This window comes from Thamnophis sirtalis, unplaced genomic scaffold (assembly GCF_051295495.1).
Source record: "Thamnophis sirtalis isolate CommonGarterSnake01/CBP01778 unplaced genomic scaffold, rThaSir2_p1.2 scaffold_4, whole genome shotgun sequence".
Lineage (NCBI taxonomy): Eukaryota > Metazoa > Chordata > Lepidosauria > Squamata > Natricidae > Thamnophis > Thamnophis sirtalis.
Window position 1 is genome coordinate 49,619,912 of NW_028261384.1, and position 20,938 is coordinate 49,640,849.

Sequence of the window (20,938 nt, forward strand, 5' to 3'; positions counted from 1 at the left end):
GACAGGGTCCCCATTTGAACCATTGAGAATGGTGCACTTGAGATTTCTATTCCTAAAGGTAGCGTTCCTAGTTGCCATGACATCTGCTCGGTGCATTTTCCGAACTGGGGCACTGTCATCCAAAGATGATCTCTGCCAATTCCATCAGGATAGGGTGGTTCTTCGCCTGGACCCAACCTTCCTCCCAAAGTCAATTCCCCCTTCCATAGAGTGCAGGAGGTCATTCTTCCTAATTTTTGTCCAGCCCCCTCTCATGAGAGGGAATGCCTTTGGTACCACCTAGACATCCGCCGCACGCTGCGCATTTATCTCAGGTGCACGTTGGCGATCCATCGATCTGAGCCGCTTTTCATTTCTGTTCAGCCCTGCTCCCTGGGGGCCAGGGTCTCTTCTGCCATAATTGGCAGGTGGTTAAGGCAGGCCATCATTCCCGCCTATGAAGCCTCAGATCAGACCCCTCCCTTGGGGATCATGGCCCATTCCATGCAGAGCGTCGCCACTATGGCAATGCCCTGTTTGAGGACATTTGCCGGGTGGCCACTTGGTTGTCCCCGACTCCATTTATCCGACAGCGGAGGTGTCCTTTAGATGCAGGGTTCTGTGGCAGGTGGCAACCGCCCCTCCCCCGGGATCTTAATTCCCTCCCTGGGACCTAGCTTGGGTACGTCCCAACTGTAGCCCTTTCCACCATCTCTACTGGAAAAAGAACGTTGGTCCTTACCTGAACGTGTCTTTTCAGTAGAGTGGTGGGAGGGGCTACATCCCTCCCTAGTTCAGCAATATATGTAGCTAGTCAGAAAGGGTGAAGGGGGTCAGGGGGTCTGTTTCTGTTGTGTCTTACAGCATTCATCATTCAACCTAGGAAACAGAATCAACAGGGAAAGGAAGATACTTAAAGCAATTTCTCTCAGTCTTTGAACCAATCAGGCTTTGACAAACCCAACTGTAGCCCCTTCTCACATTCTTTCACTTTGGCTTTAGACAAGTTATAAAATTAGTATAACCCTTAGTTACAAGTTTTATATCCCTTGCTTAAGATTTAAGCAACTATCATGGAAACCACCTATTGCAAACTCCCAAGTTATCGATGAAGGAAAATATATCTCTACTCATATATTGTTAGATTGTGAAAAAAAACATTCAGAAAGTCTTTACCCAAATACACCTTGAGAAATTTTGTTTATGAATTGAGAATTAGTCCATTTTTTGGGACTATTACACTTTCTATGTAATAACTCTTGCTAAAGAGACTTGTACAATATTATGCTTAGAGAAGAGTAAAATAAGTTGATTTCCCCATATCCAGCTATACTAAAGTAATATATTTTAGTAATGTATTGAGAAAATGAACACTGAAAATAATATATTTCTGATGGTACACATGGAAAAAAGTAAGAAATTAACTATCATATCCTTTGGTCATATATTTAATTCATACAATAAACTTAAATAAAAAACATACATATTGATTGATAGATTAACTGATTGATTTATTGCATTTCTATACTGATGTAACCCTTGGCAATATAAACATAAAAAATGCCACCATAGAATGTCTATCAAAACCAACTAAAAAGAGAATAAAAATGAGCAGGTAAATATCCAACTAATGCAAATGAACATGTTAGCAAGTCTCACTACCACAGTGTCATCTGAAAAAATTTGGTCTTTGATCTGAAAGGCCAAACAAATGCTGGAATCTAGATGCAGGCTATTCTAAAGTGTTGGACAACTTAACTTTATATTATTCAATCTCCCTCATAACAAAGTGCAGTTCAGGTATACTTTTGTATTTGGATTATGTTTCATTATGTACAGAATAACCAGAGCTGTTACTTCACATACATTTATTATTATTGCTAATAGAAATTAAAAAAGAGGATTTCATCCTGACTACAGTGCAGTGTCCCACAAGTCTAAATATTATTCATTCATTATTCACTCATTTGTGATCAAAATTCTGGTATTCAAAATAGGCACACACAGTACAGAGTTGATTACAATATAAGGAAGAAATTAGGACATTTATTATTCACGTGTTCTTAATAATAGTATTTTAATTTTATTTTAATGAAATAATAGAAAATTTTATTTAAAGAATTACATAATCAATAAAACAGGCTTAAAAATATTGCTTTTCATTTTCTGAAGAATTGGAAATGGGAACCTTTGCTTTATGTTTTTATGCTTATTACTCATAGAGACATAAGATCAGGAGAGAGATAGCAGCAAACACTGAAACTCCACAAGAGAAGATAAAATGATAAAATGAATGGGCACATGCCCCAAGCTCGCTTTTGACGGATAATAATATACTGAATGCTGAGAAATGAGTAGAGTCTCATTTGTTGGTATGTCAGCTACTACAAGAAACATATACTGATAATGACTTATTTTGGGCCAATGACAAGCCCAGAAGGTGGTTTCATTCTGACAGCCTAAGGTTTGATCTAGAAGAAGGAGGAGGAGGAAGAGGAAGAAGAAGGTGATGTTGTTGATGATGATGATTGGAATTTAGAATGGAAAAAAGATTCTAATCCAGGGCTTCCAAGCAAATTGCACTGGTTGTCCTTTTTATAATTAAGGCAAACAACACTTGTCTAATTTGTCCTATATAATATTTTGATTCTTTGCCATTGTAACATCATTGGTTCATTGGTTGTGAATTAGGAACTATGTTGAAATGTAGCAGTAAAAATTATCTTCAAGCTAGCTCCTGATGACTACATAATTATGTCTCCCAAGGGCTACATAATCATTTTCTTCACAAAAATGTGGACAAGCTTTGCTTTTTCCTTCTTCCAGAATATGGGTGCAGTGGCGGTAAAATTCCTGTGTAATCTCCAGCATTGGGATTTTCCTGTACTGTAATATGACCTCTTTTCCATGATCAGCAAGTTTGGCTTGTTGCTTAAGGTGACCAGATTTTCAGATTGGTAAAGAGGGACACCTTTGACCGGGGGGGGGGGGAGCTGGCTGCGGCGGTTACTGCCAGCCCGCGGCCTCGCTGGGGACGTCTGGTCACCTTAATTTTTTTTTTTTTAAAGATTTTATTGGTAAAAAGAAAATACAACATCCATAACTTGTAAAAAACAATACAACTACATTTTGAGATATTCCCATACTATCAAATCATTATAAACATCAAAGGTTAGGTATCTTATTCCTTCCCTCCCTCTTCTCTTCCCTCATTTCTTCTTTTCCATACCCTTTTCTTCCCTCCCCCCTTACTTCCTTCTCCCCTGCCTTCCCTCCTTTCTTTTCTCCTTTCCTCCTTTCCTTCCCCCTCCTTTCCCTCCCTCGATCCCCCCCCTTCTTTCTTTCACTCGCCCGAGCTCTGATGAGGGGGAAAGAGAGGACTTTTCTTTAGCCCGCATCAGAGCTGGGGCGGGGGGGAAGAAAGGACTTTACCCCATTGATTAAAGTAATTTCTTCACCCGCAGACCCCAAGAACGCTGTCAAGATTAAGATCTCTTGAATTAGATTCCAGCTGATGCGGCGGGTGGCGCGGATTGCAGCAGGGACGCCCGCCGATCGCAGCCTGATTGCGCCAGGGGCTGTGCTGGAGGGGACGGCGGAGGGGATGGGACTTGGAGTCCTACGATCTTGGTGAGTGGGGAGTCCCATCCCCCCCGCCCGTCCCTGCCAGCACAGCCCCTGGCGCAATCGGGCTGCAATCAGTGGCTGTCCCTGCTGCACTCTGCACCACCCGCTGCATCAGCGGAATCTAATTCAAGAGATCTTAATCTTGACAGCGTTGTTGGGGTCTGCGGGTGAAGAAATTACTTTAATCAGTGGGGTAAAGTCCTTTCCCCCCTCCAGCTCTGATGCGGGCAAAAGAAAAGCCCTTTCTTTCCCCCACATCAGAGCTCGGGCGAGCGAAAGAAAGAACTTTACCCCACTGATTAAAGTAATTTCTTCACCCGCAGACCCCAACAACGCTGTCAAGATTAAGATCTCTTGAATTAGATTCCGGCTGATGCGGCGGGCGGCACGGATTGCAGCAGGGACGCCTGCCGATCGCAGTCCGATTGCGCCAGGGGCTGCGCTGGAGGGGATGGGCGGAGAGGATGGGACTTGGAGTCCTACGATCTTGGCAAGTGGGGATTCCTGCGATGGGATTTGGAGTCTGATGCCCCTGGCGATTGGGGGTTCCGTTGGTTGGAAGAAAGTCCTTCTTTGCACCAAGCGCTTTTCCCTCCCAACCGCACTGGGGGACACAGGGAAAGGCACCCGCTCTACAGCCCGCCCACCCTTGGGCTCCGGGGGCAGCACCTTCCCAACGCCGCCGCTTCCGCGCTGGTTCCTTCGCGCCCTGCAGAGTTTCTCGCACACAGGATGGGCATGAACTGGGAGACACAGGGAAACTCCGCAGGGCGCGAAGGAACCAGCGCGGCAGCAGCGGCGTTGGGAAGGTGCTGCCCCTGGAGCCCAAGGGTGGCAGGCTGGCGAGCGGACACCTTTCTCACACACAGGGAGCTGAATTCTTTTGAGAGGGGACGGGCGTGACCTGGGAGACACAGGGAAACTCCGCAAAGGGGGAGAAGGAGAGGAGGGCCGTGTCCTCCCCCCAGCCGCCCTACTGTGGAGGGACAAAGGCTAGTGGAGGAGGCGGGGCGGGGGGGGTAAGCCAGACCGCGGCCTCACGAGGGAAGGCCTTCCCTTGCGAAGGCCTTCCCTTGCTAAAGGCCACCACCGCCCACCCGAAGCGGCGCCGTTACTCACCAGTTAAGCAGCAAGCAAATGGCGAAGACGAAATGAAATGGAGACTCGCGTGGCGTGGTAAGCGTGCTTAACATTTTCCATTCCAGCCAGCTCACTGATTGGCTGGAGTCCAGGCCAATCAGTGAGCGGCAGGCTGGGCTGGCTTAGATTTTTAGTGTAGAAGGGAACGAGCGAGCGAGCTAGCAGCTGATGGGCGGGGGAGCGAGCGAGCTGCGAGCACCAAAATAAAGCGGGGTTTTTTGAGAACGGCCCGGGACGCGGGAAAAATTATGAAAAGGCGTGCCTGTCCTGCCAAATGCGGGACGTCTGGTCACCCTATTGTTGCTGCCACAAATCAAACCAAATGAATCAAAACTTGGGAGGAGTGGGGTCTGTTGTCTATTTTTTTAGGATTTTACATATATGTGAAATAAACTCTTTTATATGAGACTTGTAAATTGCCATGAACATAAGTAAAAACAAGGTTATGAGATATTGTTGCATGGAGATATTGTTGCATGAAAAATGCACTCTTTATTATTGTCTTGAAATGTGTAATCATCACCCCTGGGAAAAATTTTCTAGCCAAATAATGATGTATAGTTGCTGAATCTGTATTTTTTTAACCTGGCCTTGTTTCATATAGCAGCTTGATGCAGTCACTGTCAAGATAATGAAATCCACCCTCCTTTTCTCATTCAAATATTGTTAGTGATGATGACAAGAATTGTTTTGTAACTTTAAAAATAGCCATGATTCCCTTGACATATCTAAACAGAAGTGAGGAATCATTTAGGAGGAGGGGAAAATGAGGTGCAAGAGCTTTGGAGCAGGAATGTATAGGAAGAGAGAAATGCAAAAAGATGGATCATCATCACATATTTATTACTTTTTCTTCCAAATTCAGAATTGCACTTTAATCTTTGGGAATCTTTAACTTAAATGGGAAGTTGACACAGAAAATCCAATTTAACAGCCTGAAACAATTTACAATGTTTGTATGTCTGAAGGTTATGAGGTTATAAGTCCACACACATATGGTTTCCTGTCTTTATTCAGAAAAAAACCCTAGTCTTAATCATGATGGTTATGAAGGTTTGACTGGGGGGTGAAAATCTAAAATCCATAGCTGAGTTTATGACTATTCAGAAAGATCACTTGTGGTGGATAATAACTGAGAACAAACAACAAGAAAACAGAAGACATCCAGATTAAAGCATAAATAAGAAAATCATAGGAATGTCTTTATTAGAACAGAAAAGGATGTTATAATTCTTCATAGGTCTTTTAACTCTCTTTCTGTAGGAATAGAATTTGGAGTAGATTTGACCTTAATTTGACTTTATATCTGTCTTCCTTTGTTTTTACAAATATCTCAAGTTGTATTTCATTCTTGCATATAATTACAGATGTGTCCAAGACATCCAAACAAGCAGACATCTATATCTTTTCAAATGTGTAATGAATCATACACTTTTTAGGAAAAGCTGTAATTGCAGTTGCAAAATGAGGTCATTTTTAACTAGCTATCTGAAGAGATGAGGGGCAGGGGGGAAACAACTGAAGTAATATTGTCATGAAATACATTTAAAATAAGGTCTATTGACCACATAGAAAAAAATATCCCCTTTTAGTAAGAGTAGTTTCTCTTCCTACAGATCATGAGAAATATTACTCCAAAGTCATATGAATAAGATTATGCCTGAAAATATTCTGACATTCCCGAGATTCAATACAGGAAGCAGTTGCTATCTGGTTCACAATGCCAATTAATTAATATGAACAGTCATAGAGTTCATTCACTGACACTATTATCTAACTACATTGAATTTTAATTCCTTTAAAATCAAGCAAAGTGGATGTTCTCCAAATCTCTTCAATTATTTGTGAATTGGACCTTCTTTATGACTCAGCATCTCCTCAAGGATTCACATGCTATCACCTTGATGATGATGCGCAAAAAATTGGCTATTTCTTTTGGGTAGAGTAGTGTTGATTGCTATTGATACTCTATTAACTCACAGTTTTTAATATTGTGGATAAAATCCTGTATAAGTGGATTTCTTCCTTGGTCAGGAATTGGACAAAGAAATCTTCGAAAATTATGAATACTATCAAAAATCAGAATATGGGGCAAAGGATATTCAACAAGGATACTTTATGCAAATTATGCAAAGAATGATTTAAGAACATATAATGATTGCCAACTTTTGATAGGACATGGCATTTAAAAGAAGAATACAGTTTTGGACATACCTATGAGTCTTCCCCAAATAATCATAAATAACTACACAATTAGATCAAAATATAACTGACCTTTGAACAGATATATTGCATAGTGTGGAAATCATGCAATGATTTAAAATGGTGGCAGTGTCAGATCTTCACTGGTTCTCAGTAAAGTAATAAAGGCAGAGCCGCTTGGCTATTTCATATTATTTTCATTATGTTCACTCCATGGTCTCTTCTTATCTAGAGAACATGCATTACAAAAACAGCTTCCTTTGTTAAAAAGAAGAAGAAAATAAAATATCTGTTGTGCGCAGTCACTAAGCACGTAAAATAATAGAGCATAGGATTTTCCCACTGAACTCTTTCCTAGTTTTGCTGCAACAATGCTTATCAGTTCAGTTCAGTTCAGTTGAGTTTATTTATAGGCCGCCCTTTTCCCTGAGGGGACTCAGGGCGGCTAACAACTTGTATGGAAGGGGAAGACATACAATAACATAAAAACGATATATAATTAAAACCAAGCAACATTCATACAACATTCGGGTGGGGGCGGACTATGGTCTTACCCCCAGGCCTGGCAGGATAGCCAGATCTTGAGGGCTGTGTGGAAGGTCTGAAGGGTGGTGAGGGTACGAATCTCCACGGGGAGATCGTTCCAGAGGGTCGGAGCTGCTACTGAAAAGGCTCTCCTCCGCGTAGTTGCCAGCCGGCACTGGCTGGCAGATGGCACTCGGAGGAGGCCTAATCTATGCGATCTTATGGGTCGAGAGGAGGTAATTGGCAGGAGGCGGTCTCCCAAGTACGCAGATCCACTACCATGAAGGGCTTTGTAGGTAGTAAGAAGCACCTTGAAGCGCACACGGAGATCAACAGGTAGCCAGTGCAGCTCGCGGAGGATAGGTGTTATGTGGGCGAACCGAGGTGCACCCACAATCACTCGCGCGGCCGCATTCTGGACTAGCTGAAGCCGCCGGATGCTCTTCAAGGGCAGCCCCATGTAGAGCACATTGCAGTATTCCAGCCTAGAAGTCACGAGGGCGCGAGTGACTGTTGTGAGAGCCTCCCGGTTCAGGTAGGGTCGCAACTGGCGCACCAGGCGAACCTGGGCAAATGTCCCCCTGGTCACAGCCGACAGGTGGTGATCAAAGGTCAGCTGTGGATCCAGGAGGACTCCCAAGTTGCGAACCCTGTCTGAGGGGTATAAAATTTGACCCCCCAGCCTGAGTGATGGAACACTAGCCAAATTTTTGGGAGGGAAACACAACAGCCACTCGGTCTTTTCTGGGTTGAGTACAAGCTTGTTAGCCCTCATCCAGTCCCTAACAGCTTCAAGTCCCTGGTTCATCACGTCCACCGCTTCATTGAGTTGGCACGGGGCGGACAGATACAGCTGCGTATCGTCCGCATATTGGTGGTATCTTATCCCGTGCCTCCGAATGATCTCGCCCAGCGGTTTCATGTAGATGTTAAATAGTACGGGGGACAGGACCGACCCCTGCGGCACCCCATATGTTAGGGGCCTCATGGTCGATCTCTGTCCCCCGACCAACACCGACTGCGACCTGTCCGAGAGGTAGGAGGAGAACCACTGCAAAACAGTGCCTCCCACCCCCACCTCCCGCAGTCGTCGCAGAAGGATACCATGGTCGATGGTATCGAAAGCCGCCGAGAGGTCAAGGAGAACCAAGATGGAGGGGTGGCCTCCATCCCTGGCTCTCCAGAGATCATCGGTCAATGCGACCAAAGCGGTTTCTGTGCTGTAACCAGGTCTGAAGCCGGACTGGAAGGGGTCCAGGTAGTCGGCTTCCTCCAAGGACCGCTGGAGCTGGTAGGCCACCACCTTCTCAACAACCTTCCCAATAAAGGGGAGGTTGGAGACTGGACGATAGTTGTTAAGTATAGCTGGATCCAAAGATGGTTTCTTCAGGAGGGGTCTCACCACCGCCGTTTTAAGTGCGGCGGGGAAGTGCCCCTCCCGAAGCGAGGCGGTAATAACCGCTTGGATCCAGCCCCGTGTCACCTCCCTGCTGTTAGCAACCAGCCAGGAGGGACACGGGTCCAGTACACAGGTGGAGGCACTCACAGCCCTCATGGCCTTGTCCACGTCCCCGGGGGTAACATCCTGAAACTCAACCCAGCAATGGTCTACCAAATCGTCCTCTCGTGTCATGGCTGGCTCTGCAAAGGTGGAGTCCAAATCCGACCGAAACCGAGCAACTTTGTCCACCAAGAACTGGGCATAGTCTTCAGCCCTACCCTGCAAGGGGTCCCCCGTATCCCTCTTATTTAAGAGGGAACGGGTTATCCTAAACAGGGCGGCTGGACGGGACTCGGCGGACGCAACCAAGGTGGCAATATAAGATCTCTTTGCTGCCCTAAGTGCCCTGATGTAATCCTTGGTGCAGGTTGTTAAGAGTGCTCGGTTCGATTCGGATTTATCGGACCTCCACTGGTGCTCTAGGCGTCTCCTCCGGAGCTTCCTCTCCCGGAGCTCCTCGGTGAACCAAGGAGGCCTCCGGGATCCGCCGCCTCGGAGGGGCCGTAGTGGCGCAATCCGGTCGAGGGTCTCCAATGCTGCCGAATGCCAGGCAGCAACCAGAGTCTCTACCGGACTGTGGGCGAGAGTATCAGGAATAACCCCAAGCTCCGTCTGGAACCTCAAAGGGTCCATAAGTTGCCTGGGGCGGAACCACTTGGTCGGTTCCTCCTCCCTACAGTGGGGGTTTGGTCTTCGGAAGTCGAGCCTCAGTAGGCAGTGGTCTGACCACGACAGGGGTATGATCTCATTACCCCTCAGACCAAGATCACAAATCCACTGCTCCGAAAGAAATACGAGGTCGAGCGTGTGACCCGCAGAGTGAGTTGGGCCCCAAATTATCTGGGTCAAGCCCATGGCTGTCATGGAGGCCATGAACTCCTGCGCCCCGTCAGAGTGTTCACCGAGCGTAGGCAAATTGAAATCCCCCAGGACCATAAGCCTGGGGAACTCAATTGCCAGCTCGGCTACCAACTCGAGGAGCGAGGGGAGGGCTGCTGCAACGCTGTTGGGAGGCAGGTACGTTAGCAGCAGGCCCACTTGACCCTTGAGGTCCAGCTTCACCAGTAGGGACTCACACCCGACAAGCTCCGGAGCAGGGATCCTACGAGGTACTAAAGACTCCCGAATAACAATAGCCACACCCCCACCCCTTTCCTGAGCTCTCGGCTGATGAAGCACCTGAAATCCTTCTGGGCACATCTCTACGAGGGGGACTCCTCCCTCCGGGCCCAGCCAGGTTTCAGTAATACATGCCAGGTCTGCCCCCTCGTCTAAAATTAAGTCCCGGACGAGGGGAGCCTTGTGAACAACAGACCTGGCATTTAGCGACAACAGCCGGAGACCAGGGTCCTGACTACTCGCGCCATCTGGCCTCGGAGTGGGACTCATAGGGCCGGAAGGAGGGATCTCTGTGACGTAGCGAACCCTCCTTCCCCGGTAATGGCCAGCCCTAAAGTCCCCGCCATATCTGCCCCTCCCCGTTACGACCGTAATGCTCCGGCCCACTCCCGTGTCCGTGGTCCCCCCAACCACACCTATAGCTCCCGCATTCCCTGACAGGCCCTCCGAATCAGACACACTCATTCGTTCACTCGGACAGTCCCCACGTGATAATTAAAAACACATAAATACAACAATATAGGGCAGTAAAAAGTGGGAGCATTCACTCAATCGCACGCATATCTCATGTATATCCCATACAAAGGAAGGAAAAAGGAGAGAGAGAAAAGAAAGAAAAGAGAGAAATTACGCAGTCGTTAAAAATGAAGTTCAGGTAGCTGTGTACCAGCCGTGGGATACGGGGGTGTAGCAGTGGAAATCCAAAGTCCAAGGGTCCAATGTGCCCTCTTATAGATTTTCCATCTGATGGAAGGATGGTAATGGTAGTCCGAAACGGTCCTCAAAGGATCCCACAGGCTGGGCCACCGGGTGGGCGTAGAGAGAAAGTATTGCAATTTCCAAAAGGTCACAAGGGATGCCGCCATTGTACATATGCCACTCGCAACAGCGAGCAGAGAGGAGGGGTGCACCAAAAACAAGGAGGGGAGAGGCTGGAGAATTAAGGTGGCCGAAGACCAGCCACTAAACTCAGTCAGATAGGTGTAAACAGTTCAACCACTCCCTCTTTAATGGGGTGCTGGTCTAATAAGCCCACATCTTGATCTAGGTCTCTCACAATGGGGAAGAGCGCTGGCCATCCACTAGCACCACTTCCCACTCACCCACACCAATTCAAGCTGCAGTTGTCTAAAGCAGCTGCCACCTTCGTCCCAGCTTATAGCACGCTGAGAGGCAGTGGTCTGTGTGAGGGGGGGGGGTGCCCGACAACGCCGGCAAACTCCGAAACCGTCGCCCGTGTGTGGAGGGGGGGGAGGCGTCCAACAGTGCCAGCAACCGAGCTGCTGTTCGTGCAAGAAGGGGGGAGGGTGTTCGACACCACCGAAGGCCACCTGCGACTGTCCAGTTCTTCCTAGCTCAATTCCGCGCTCAACTCCGAGCTCCTCCCGGTAGCAGCGTCTTCAGTCGCACAGAAAGGCCACGCCGATATCGACAGCTTCCCCCAGTCGCCTCTAAAGTGCCGGCAGCCTCCGCCTCCGCCCAGCCCCAAAGCCTTTTTCGGTCTTTTTCGGCTTTTTTCAATCACCCCACGTCGCCCGCGTCTTCCGAGCCTAACAGCTCTGGGGAGGCAAGTCACCTCAGTCCACTGCTGGCTCGGATATCCTGGGGAGTTCTTACTCCTTTCGCGCCCGGAACCACCTTCCTGGACCCGGATTCCACCGTCTCCCATGTAAGTTTTCAGCAACCCAAGCCGGAGCGAGAAAGCTCGGCAGCCATCTTCCAGCGCATGCGTTATGCGTTATAATTGTTATTATAAGCATAATAACAATTTGAAGCCTCTTATGCTAAAAAACTGTTCATGAAATTGGATATCAAGCAATCTCTAAAGAGGATGAAGCATGATAGTTAAGTTTTTATATCAGCTGTATTTGAAACAGGAAAGGAAAACATTTAGAGTCAGAATACTAGGCAAATGAGAAAAACCTTTTTAAATAAGAAATCTTAGATGTGTACATATACATACACACACAAAGCACATACACACAACACAATGCATGTATATTTTAATATCCTGAGGTTTCTGCTGCTCTCTGAGCTATGCTTGTTGCTTTTTTCCAGATGTTTCATGGCAAAACTAGATAACATTATCAATACTAGTAAGGAGTGGGTTTTGCTTTCAATCTATATTCTAGTGACTTGCCCTTTCAGTATCATTGGGAGTCATCTTAGAGATTCTTTGGTTGGGCTGCTTACTTTTAGTATGTTTGACAATTCCTTAATTGGTATTATTTACTTCTTGATTGTTGGTCTAATATTAATCTTGGTTTAAATCTCTGTTCATCTGAGTGTTGATTGCAGGGGAGGAGATGTTTTGGTCTTTTTTATTCATTTTTTGGTTTTGCCTGGCTTTTTTAACCATATGTAGAAGGTTTTTTATTTCTAAGTGCCTCTTGATGGCTGATTTGTCAGAGCCTGTCAGCTGCGACTTCATTTAATAATCAAGAAAGAACCCACTCAACTCCATTTGTTTGAAATCAAGTGTACTTTTACTAATTATAAACGAACAGTAGCAAAGCTAAGCTGAATCTGGTTAATTAGGCACGAAAGCAAAGAATATCATGTATAATGCAATCCCCTCCCCTTGGCACCCCAGTCCAATTATAATGCACCCAACTGTCAGATGGGAGATAACTTCAAAAGACATCACCAGGATGGAATGCCGGACAGTTAACCTTGGCGGGAAACTCCCTTCCTCCACATGCTCAGTAAGATGGTCAGGTCAGCGTCTAGAATCTTCCTCTAGAACATCATGATTCCCCTCCCAAATACCATGCCCCCCCCCCCCCGTTACAATGGCAGCCGAAGCAGCAGCAAAGCAGAGGCTGATATCCGGCCCTCCTCCAGAAAAGGACAGTCAGACCTGCAGAAACGAAAAGAACACAAACAAACGGACACACAACAATACATAAAAGAGAGAAAGGGTAAGGGAGAGGAAAAAAAAAAGAAAGGAAAAATTAGGAGATTGTCCGACAATCAGGGCTTGTCTGGATAAGCAGAGTAGAACTTGCGGAGCAGACGAGGCGCCTAAACATGGGACCCATCAACCCATTCAGTGTGAGATGGGGGGAAAATGCTTCCAAGCCACCAGGTACTGAACACGGTTACGCCATTTACGAGAGTCCAGAATTTCACGGATTTCGAAATGTTGCTCACCCTCAATCAAAAGCGGAGCGGGTGGAGGAGGGAGAGGTCTCAAAGAAGAAGTGCAGAGAGGCTTCAGGAGATTAACATGAAAAACAGGGTAAACCCGGTGGAGATGCTTAGGCAACTGGAGCCGGACAGAAACAGGGTTGATGACCTTGACAATGGGAAACGGGCCAACATATTTGGGCCCCAATTTCTTCGATTTCTGGGGTGTCTGAAGAAATCTTGTGGATAAATAAACTTGATCACCAACTTTGTACTCATATGACTCAGTTCGTTTCTTATCAGCCTGTTATTTATGAGCGCGGTGCGCAGCATCCAGAGTCTGGAGAGCCAAAGGCCAAATGTCCCAAAGGCAATCACTCTACTCGGATAGCGACAACACTTGCAGTTGCTCGCGAGGAATCTCAGGAATGGGCACAAAATCCTGGCCGAACACCACCCAAAAAGGGGTAAAACCAGTGCTGCTGTGGAGGGAATTATTGTAAGCCACCTCAGCATGCGGCAATAAATCCACCCAATCATCCTGCTGGTAGTTGATGAAACAACGTAAATATTGTTCCAGTACAAAATTGGTCCTCTCACAAGCCCCATTAGTCTGAGGGTGGTGGGAGGAGCTTAGCCCCTAGGCGAAGCCAATTCACTTCAGAAACTCCTTCCAGAACAGGGAAGTGAACTGAACACTCCTGTCCGAAATGATGCGGTCAGGCACCCCATACAAGCGATAAATATGAGAGATGAATATCTTAGCGAGAGATTTAGCAGAGGGGATCTTGGAGCAAGAGATGAAATGGACCTGTTTGGAGAATAAGTCCGTAACAACCCAAATAAGAGTGTGTCCCTGACTTTCAGGAAGTTTGACAATGAAATCCATGGAGATCTCCTTCCAAGGGGCCACTGGACGAGCCACCGCTTGGAGTAACCTTTGGGGCTTACCTGGAGGGCATTTAGCGGCAGCACAAACGGGACAACTGGCAACATATTTCTCAATGTCCTTTTTCAACGAGGGCCACCAAAATTGCCGCTTGATGAGGTGTAGAGTCTTGACAAACCCAAAGTGCCCAGCCATCTGGGAGTCATGAGCCCATTGAAGAACAATGGGTTTAATGGACACAGGAACATATAACTTCGCCCCAATCCAAGGCAATTCATCCTTCATAGTGCATTCATCCATGTGCTGTTGGAACCAGTCATCTCCAGTAAGGGCCTTTTTTAGGTTAGAAAGAAAGTCCTGAGTGACCTCCACCTTAGAAGTTGCCTGACATCTAGTAACAACAGGAGCAGCAAGGCTCTTCGCGGGAATGACAGGCTGGACCACACTGAGCTTAGAACAGTTGTACTGAGGCAGTCTGGACAAAGCATCAGCTATAAAATTCTTCCCCCCTGGAATGTATTTCAAGGTAAAATTGAATGTATTAAAATGCTGAGCCCAGCGTATCTGCTTAGGAGAAAGTTTTCTAGGCATTCTCAAAGCTTCCAAGTTTTTATGGTCAGTCCACACCTCGAAAGGGTGTTTGGCGCCCTCTAGAAATTGGTGCCACATGGACAAAGCCCAACGAACAGCAAAAGCTTCTTTCTCCCAAATGGCCTAACGTCTCTCCGTCTCGGTCAGTTTGTGAGAGGTGTAAGCACAGGGTTGTAATTTACCTTGGCTATTAGCTTGAAGTAGTACAGCACCCACAGCCACGTCACTGGCATCAGCTTGGACTACAAAAGGCTCGTCCATGTCCGGGTGTTTGAGAACTGGTTCCACTGCAAAAAGGCGCTTTAACTTCTCGAAAGCAGCTTGACAGTCCATAGTCCAATCCAGCGGCTTGCTAGGTTTGGGTTTGGCCCCTCCCTTAGACTTAAGGAGGTTAGTTATTGGGAGAGCTATCTTAGCAAAGGAAGGAATAAATTGACGGTAGAAATTAGCAAACCCCCAAAACTTTTGCAATTGCTTATGTGTACGAGGGGCCTCCCACTCGGTGACCGCTTTGACCTTAGCGGGGTCCATCTCAATACCCCTGTGTGAGATGCGATAGCCCAGGTAATAAACCTTCTCCTGATGGAATTTGAACTTGGATAACTTGGCGTAGAGTTCAGCTGCCTGGAGTTTTTTTAGCACTGTGCGAACAAGTCTCACGTGTTCTTCACTTTTTTCCGTGTAAATAAGGATATCATCTAAATAGACGATAATTCCTTTGTAAAGATGGTCATGTAAAACCTTATTAATCAGCTGCATGAAAACTGCTGGCGCCCCCTGTAGGCCAAACAGCATTATTCAAAACTGGAAACAACCAAGGGGGCAGTTGAAAGCAGTTTTCCATTCGTCCCCCTCTTTAATTCTGACTCTATAGTACGCTTCTCTTAAGTCCAACTTAGTGAAAATACAGCCCTTCCCCAGTTGGGCCAGCATGTCCTTCATCAGTGGCAATGGGTACAGGTTCTGAGCTGAGATGCAGTTCAGGTTTTTGAAGTTCACACACAATCTCAGGGAGCCATCTTTCTTTTCCCTGAACAATACTGGCGCTGCTACTTTGGGTCTTGCCGGTTCAATGAAACCCCTTTCCAAGTTTATCAATGAATTTCCTCATTTCTTCCATCTCTTTAAGGGACATTGAATATATTTGGGGCTTTGGAAGTTTTACTCCAGGTAAAATATCAATGGTGCAATCTGTGGGTCTGTGAGGGGGCAATTTATCAGAAGATTTCTCACTAAAAACATCCTTGAGGTCCCAATATTCCTTTGGAATTCTTTCCTCACCCTAATTCTCTCCTGCCCCCTGGCTGCCAGTGTGAGGGTAGTAGTATTAGAGGCTGGAGTTTCAACTTTCCCCTCAGGGGGTTTGGTTGTTCGAATCCGTAACCAACCCTCTCTCCAGTTAATGCGTGGATTCCACCTACAGAGCCAGGGGAGTCCCAAGATAAGGGGTCGGTCCATCCCAGGGGCCACAATAAAAGTTATTAATTCCTGATGGGTACCCATCCGCATCTCGATGGGTTCAGTGGAAAAATGAGCAGGGCCGCCTCCCGCAATAGAACCATCAATTTGGCAAAAAGCAATAGGGATGGATTCTATAGAAATCTTCATGCTAAAATATGGTGGATTATGCAAAATATCTTTAAAAGAAGGATAAAGTTTACTCCTCAGTTATTTTTGCTAGGTATAAGTACCGACTTTACAGTGGTAGAGACTAACTTGATTCTGCACTTAATAACGGCAGCAAGACTGTTGGTCCCTTCCACAGAGGGAAGTGAGTCTAATCCCACATTTCCCATAGACAGTTGCCTGTATCACTTTATGTCACAATGGGAACGTATAACAATTGATGCTTGGGTCCTAATTACTGTACAACAGGGTCTCAGACTGGAGTTTTTCTCCTTCGCTCCAAATCTTTTTAGGTCCTTCCCTTCCTGTTGGAATCCGGTAAAACATGATCTGGTAAGGCTTGCAATTCAACACTTATTGGAAATTCGAGCAATAGAGCCAATTCCTTTGGAGGAGCCAAAGGCAAGTTTCCACCGCAGGGTATTACCGCGCATTCTACTCGCAGTGCGACAACCACGGCGGCATGGGCGACTAGAATGCTGTTTGAAGACATCTGTAGGGCAGCCTCCTGGGCATCCCCTACTTCCTTTATTCGACACTACAGACTGGACGCCTATGCATCTGCTGAAGCATCATTTGGACATAGCAGGTAATGGCTCCCACAGCCGCTACAGATCTATAATTTATTTCCTTCCCTAGGGACGGTAGCTTGGGTATGTCCCGATGGTAGTACTGTAAGAGCCGAGGTGGCGCAGTGGGTAGAGTGCAGTACTGCTAGTTCAGCAGTACTGCAGTTCAGCGGTTCAAATCTCACCGGCTCAGGGTTGACTCAGCCTTCCATCCTTCTGAGGTGGGTAAAATGAGGACCCAGATTGTGGGGGCAATATGCTGACTCTCTGTAAACTGCTTAGAGAGGCCTGAAAGGCCTATGAAGCGGTATATAAGTCTAACTGCTATTGCTAACTGCTATTCTGCTCTTCATCATTGAGAACGATCGTTGGTAATTATCGGAACATTGATTCTAATGATGAGAGCAGGATACCTTCCACCCTTACTAATGTAGCGGCAGGGGAGGAAGTATCCTTGTGATATTTATTTCAGAGATTTACTCCCTACGAACTCGAGGAACTGGGGCAGAAGGAACAGAGGCTGCAACAATTTCTCTCAGTCTATGGACCAATCAGAATTGACAATAACCCAATGGTAGCACCTCCCACCTCAATGTTCAAGTACAAACAATCGTTCTAAAACATCCTCTTGTCCCAGCATTGTGAAGCAGGCAGTTTTGTTTAGCAGCATCCATAAAGTCTGCAAAACTGTGGTTGTTAGGTACTATATTAGTACAGTTGATGCTAATTATTCACAGAATCTGATCCAAAATGCTTTCTTAATCCAGTCTAGAGATGTCAGATGATGAACCTTCTGCCTTTAAAAGATGTGCTCTACGACTTTATGGACACATATTGTATCATGTTACCAGGATAATCAAAGCATTGCCAAAAAATAAAAAGTATAATAGAGACATACTGTAGATACCACTCAGAGGAAGGAAGGAAAACATTGATGATAACAGCACAATAAAACAATAACAAGAACCCGTTGCTGACAAACATTCATAATAATGTTCATAACAACTTCATACAAATTCTAAAGCATCTTTAGAATGAGGGGATGAAAGTATGAGAACACTTTGAGGAAAAAAACAGGAGAACAGCTTTTGGCACAGCATTAATTTTATCATGGTATACTTGATATTTAAAAAAATAATTCTCTGTTTCCTAAAACCAAGTTTGAGAGAGGAAAAGAAAGAATACAATTAAATGCAATTATTGAAATTGTGCTGCTAATGGTGAATAATAAGTTGGTATCCTCTTATTTCCATGGGCAAGAACAGATTGGCCTGGAAGTTGAATTTTACTTGAGCATTTCCCTTTCTAGTGCCTAAAGACAGATGGAAATATAGCACCACATATAATCCTTTCTTCCAATATTTTACTGTCACCTACTAATATATGCCACCTGACACATCCAACTCATTCTGCCTAATGTCAGTCTAAATAGGCCTCCATGGCATCTGAACAGCCTATCTAAGTACTTACAGATCATCTGTCAACTAGAATAAAGGATCAGTGGAATGGGCATAGTCTGACCTGCTTTGAAAGAGTTATTACTGATACTCCCTGTCCAATACCATCTACAGATTTTCTGTTTTGTATATTTATTATTTATAACATCAATTGAAAGAATCTCTTACAAAATCTGAAGAAACAGTCAGACCATCAAAATAATTAACTATATAATAAATTCCAACATTAGTAATTAATCATATTCATCATAGTTCTCATTTATTAACTGCTTCAGATAGCCTTCATTCACAAATACAATAAATAATAAAAGTCATTTCCCAACTAATGAATGAAACAACAAAAACCTTAGATGTGAAACTGATTAAGGTCTGGTCAGTTTCTGGCAGCTGGCCTAGGATTCTGATCAACTAAGGTCATAGAGCTAGCTTAAGACTCGCAGTCAGTACTTTTTAGAAAAGTGTTTCACTGTGAAGAAAAGTAACTTAGGAAGAGGTAAATTGTTTAAACAACCTCACTCCCTGGAAAGGGACAAAAAAGGGGAAAATGGTCAGGCACAGAATGCTGCAAAAAGCAACAGTATTATTTGACTAAGATGGCTGCATTAATCTTCACAGTCTCTCTCTCTCTCTCTCTCTCTTTCCCTCCCTCCCTCCTCCTCTCTCACATGTTCATTTATGTCAGGGTGCAGAAAGTGTGACTATTTTGAGACAACCCAGGAGCAAAATAAAGTAAACAGATGTTTGTCTTTCAAATAGTGGTTTATCTACAAGGAATATATACATTCATGTACTAGGCAAAGTCAGGCATTCAATCATCAATTATAGCATGGAAGTACAAACGGAGAGACAGATACCCTCACAGCCCTTCTCTTATATAGAAGCCTCTTAAAGTCATAACCCTGCTGACTCATTCTCATTGCATCATCATTTCAGTTTATAGCCTTACAGCAGCTGGTCAACTATTAAATCATCATTACCTTGACAATATAATAACCATTGTACTTAATGACTAATAACCATAAGAAGAAGAGGTATATATTCAATTGATTTTTCAGTCCTTGAATGCACATATAAATAGCCAGAACTTGACAAAGATTCCAAATATTAACAATAAATATCTAGAACTTATTTCTGCCATTTCTGAAGATCCCCAGATCTTATAGTTCCTCCAGAATAAACACAACTCCATCGAGAACTAATGTTAGAAAGAGATATTAAAAAATCTAGAATTAATAGAGCTGAGAATATCTGCCCAAACTCCAATTGCACTTGGTGACATTAATAAATATTCGTGTAAAATTTGACTAGAGCAATGTAATATATGCAAGGCAATGAAACAGGACTATTCATACATACAGTACATTGCACACTATGCACACACACACATACATACACATGCACAGAAATACTGTACATATCTATCTATTTTGAAGACCTCACCATTTTTGACACTAAAACTGTAGCATTTTTAAAGCATGGCATTTCAGACTTTAGAGCAATCTTCACCCATGTACTTTGTCATAAACCAAAAATAATGCTATAGAAAACAAACTTTTTAGAGTCTACTTATAGAGTAAAACTTCCAGTGAAATTCAAGGTTGTATCTTTTGTGCACTGAATAGAAACTATACCTTGTGCAGTATGTTAGGTTAAGATAAATGACTGGACCAGGGCTCACAATAAGCTCCATGGTTGAGTGGCAATGTGACTTCTGAATCTCCCTGATATTTAAAGAACACTCTACAGGTTTGAAGAAAAATATTGGGGTGGCATTATTAATTGTAGGCAAAGTAGAAATTAGACTGAATAGTCTAGATTAATTTGATTGGGGATTAAACTGAGCCCAAAGAAAGGTCCTTGCAAAGACAAAAATGAATTGAGAACTTTAAATGCCCTCTTTAAATCAAAGCATTCAGAGCAATCAGGGATTCCCCCATGTGCCCTCAAATGACTTGCTAAAAGAAAATTGAAGAGTTTCAATGTTCAGATAGCTTTGCAGTTCATACACCCAAAGTGATGATCACCTTTAAATTTCAACATTTAATTTGAGAGCTTCAGTAATTTTAAATTGCTGTGTGCCACTCAGAGTGACAGATGGTGACTAGAGTGATTCAATTGCTTCAAAACACTTCAACACACACTTGAGATTTATTTTTCTATAGAGATTTACAGAAAGCTAGTTCAGATTTTGTGATCAACACTGCATTGTGAGAAATTGAACCATAAGATGCTTGCCAAAATGTAGGTAACCTCAATTTGCTATCTGCTTCAGTTTGGAAGGGGTGGAAACTCTAATTGCAAAATTACATCTGCAACAAGAGTCCTGTTCCTTCAAGAGGACCACGTGTTATGATTCAGCTATTGCAGATATAGAATCATATGATATCTTTGCTTTCAGTTGAATATATTGTGTTAAGCATGTTTATAGCACATATGTGTCCTGATCTTTTTTTCTAGGTAGCCGCTTGACCACTACCAAAATTGGTGGTTCAACTTCTTACAGTTTTGAGGCAAAAACCAAAATACATTATAGACTATAATGCAAGAAAAATTTTCAGAATTACTTCCAATGAAGAAAAATCCT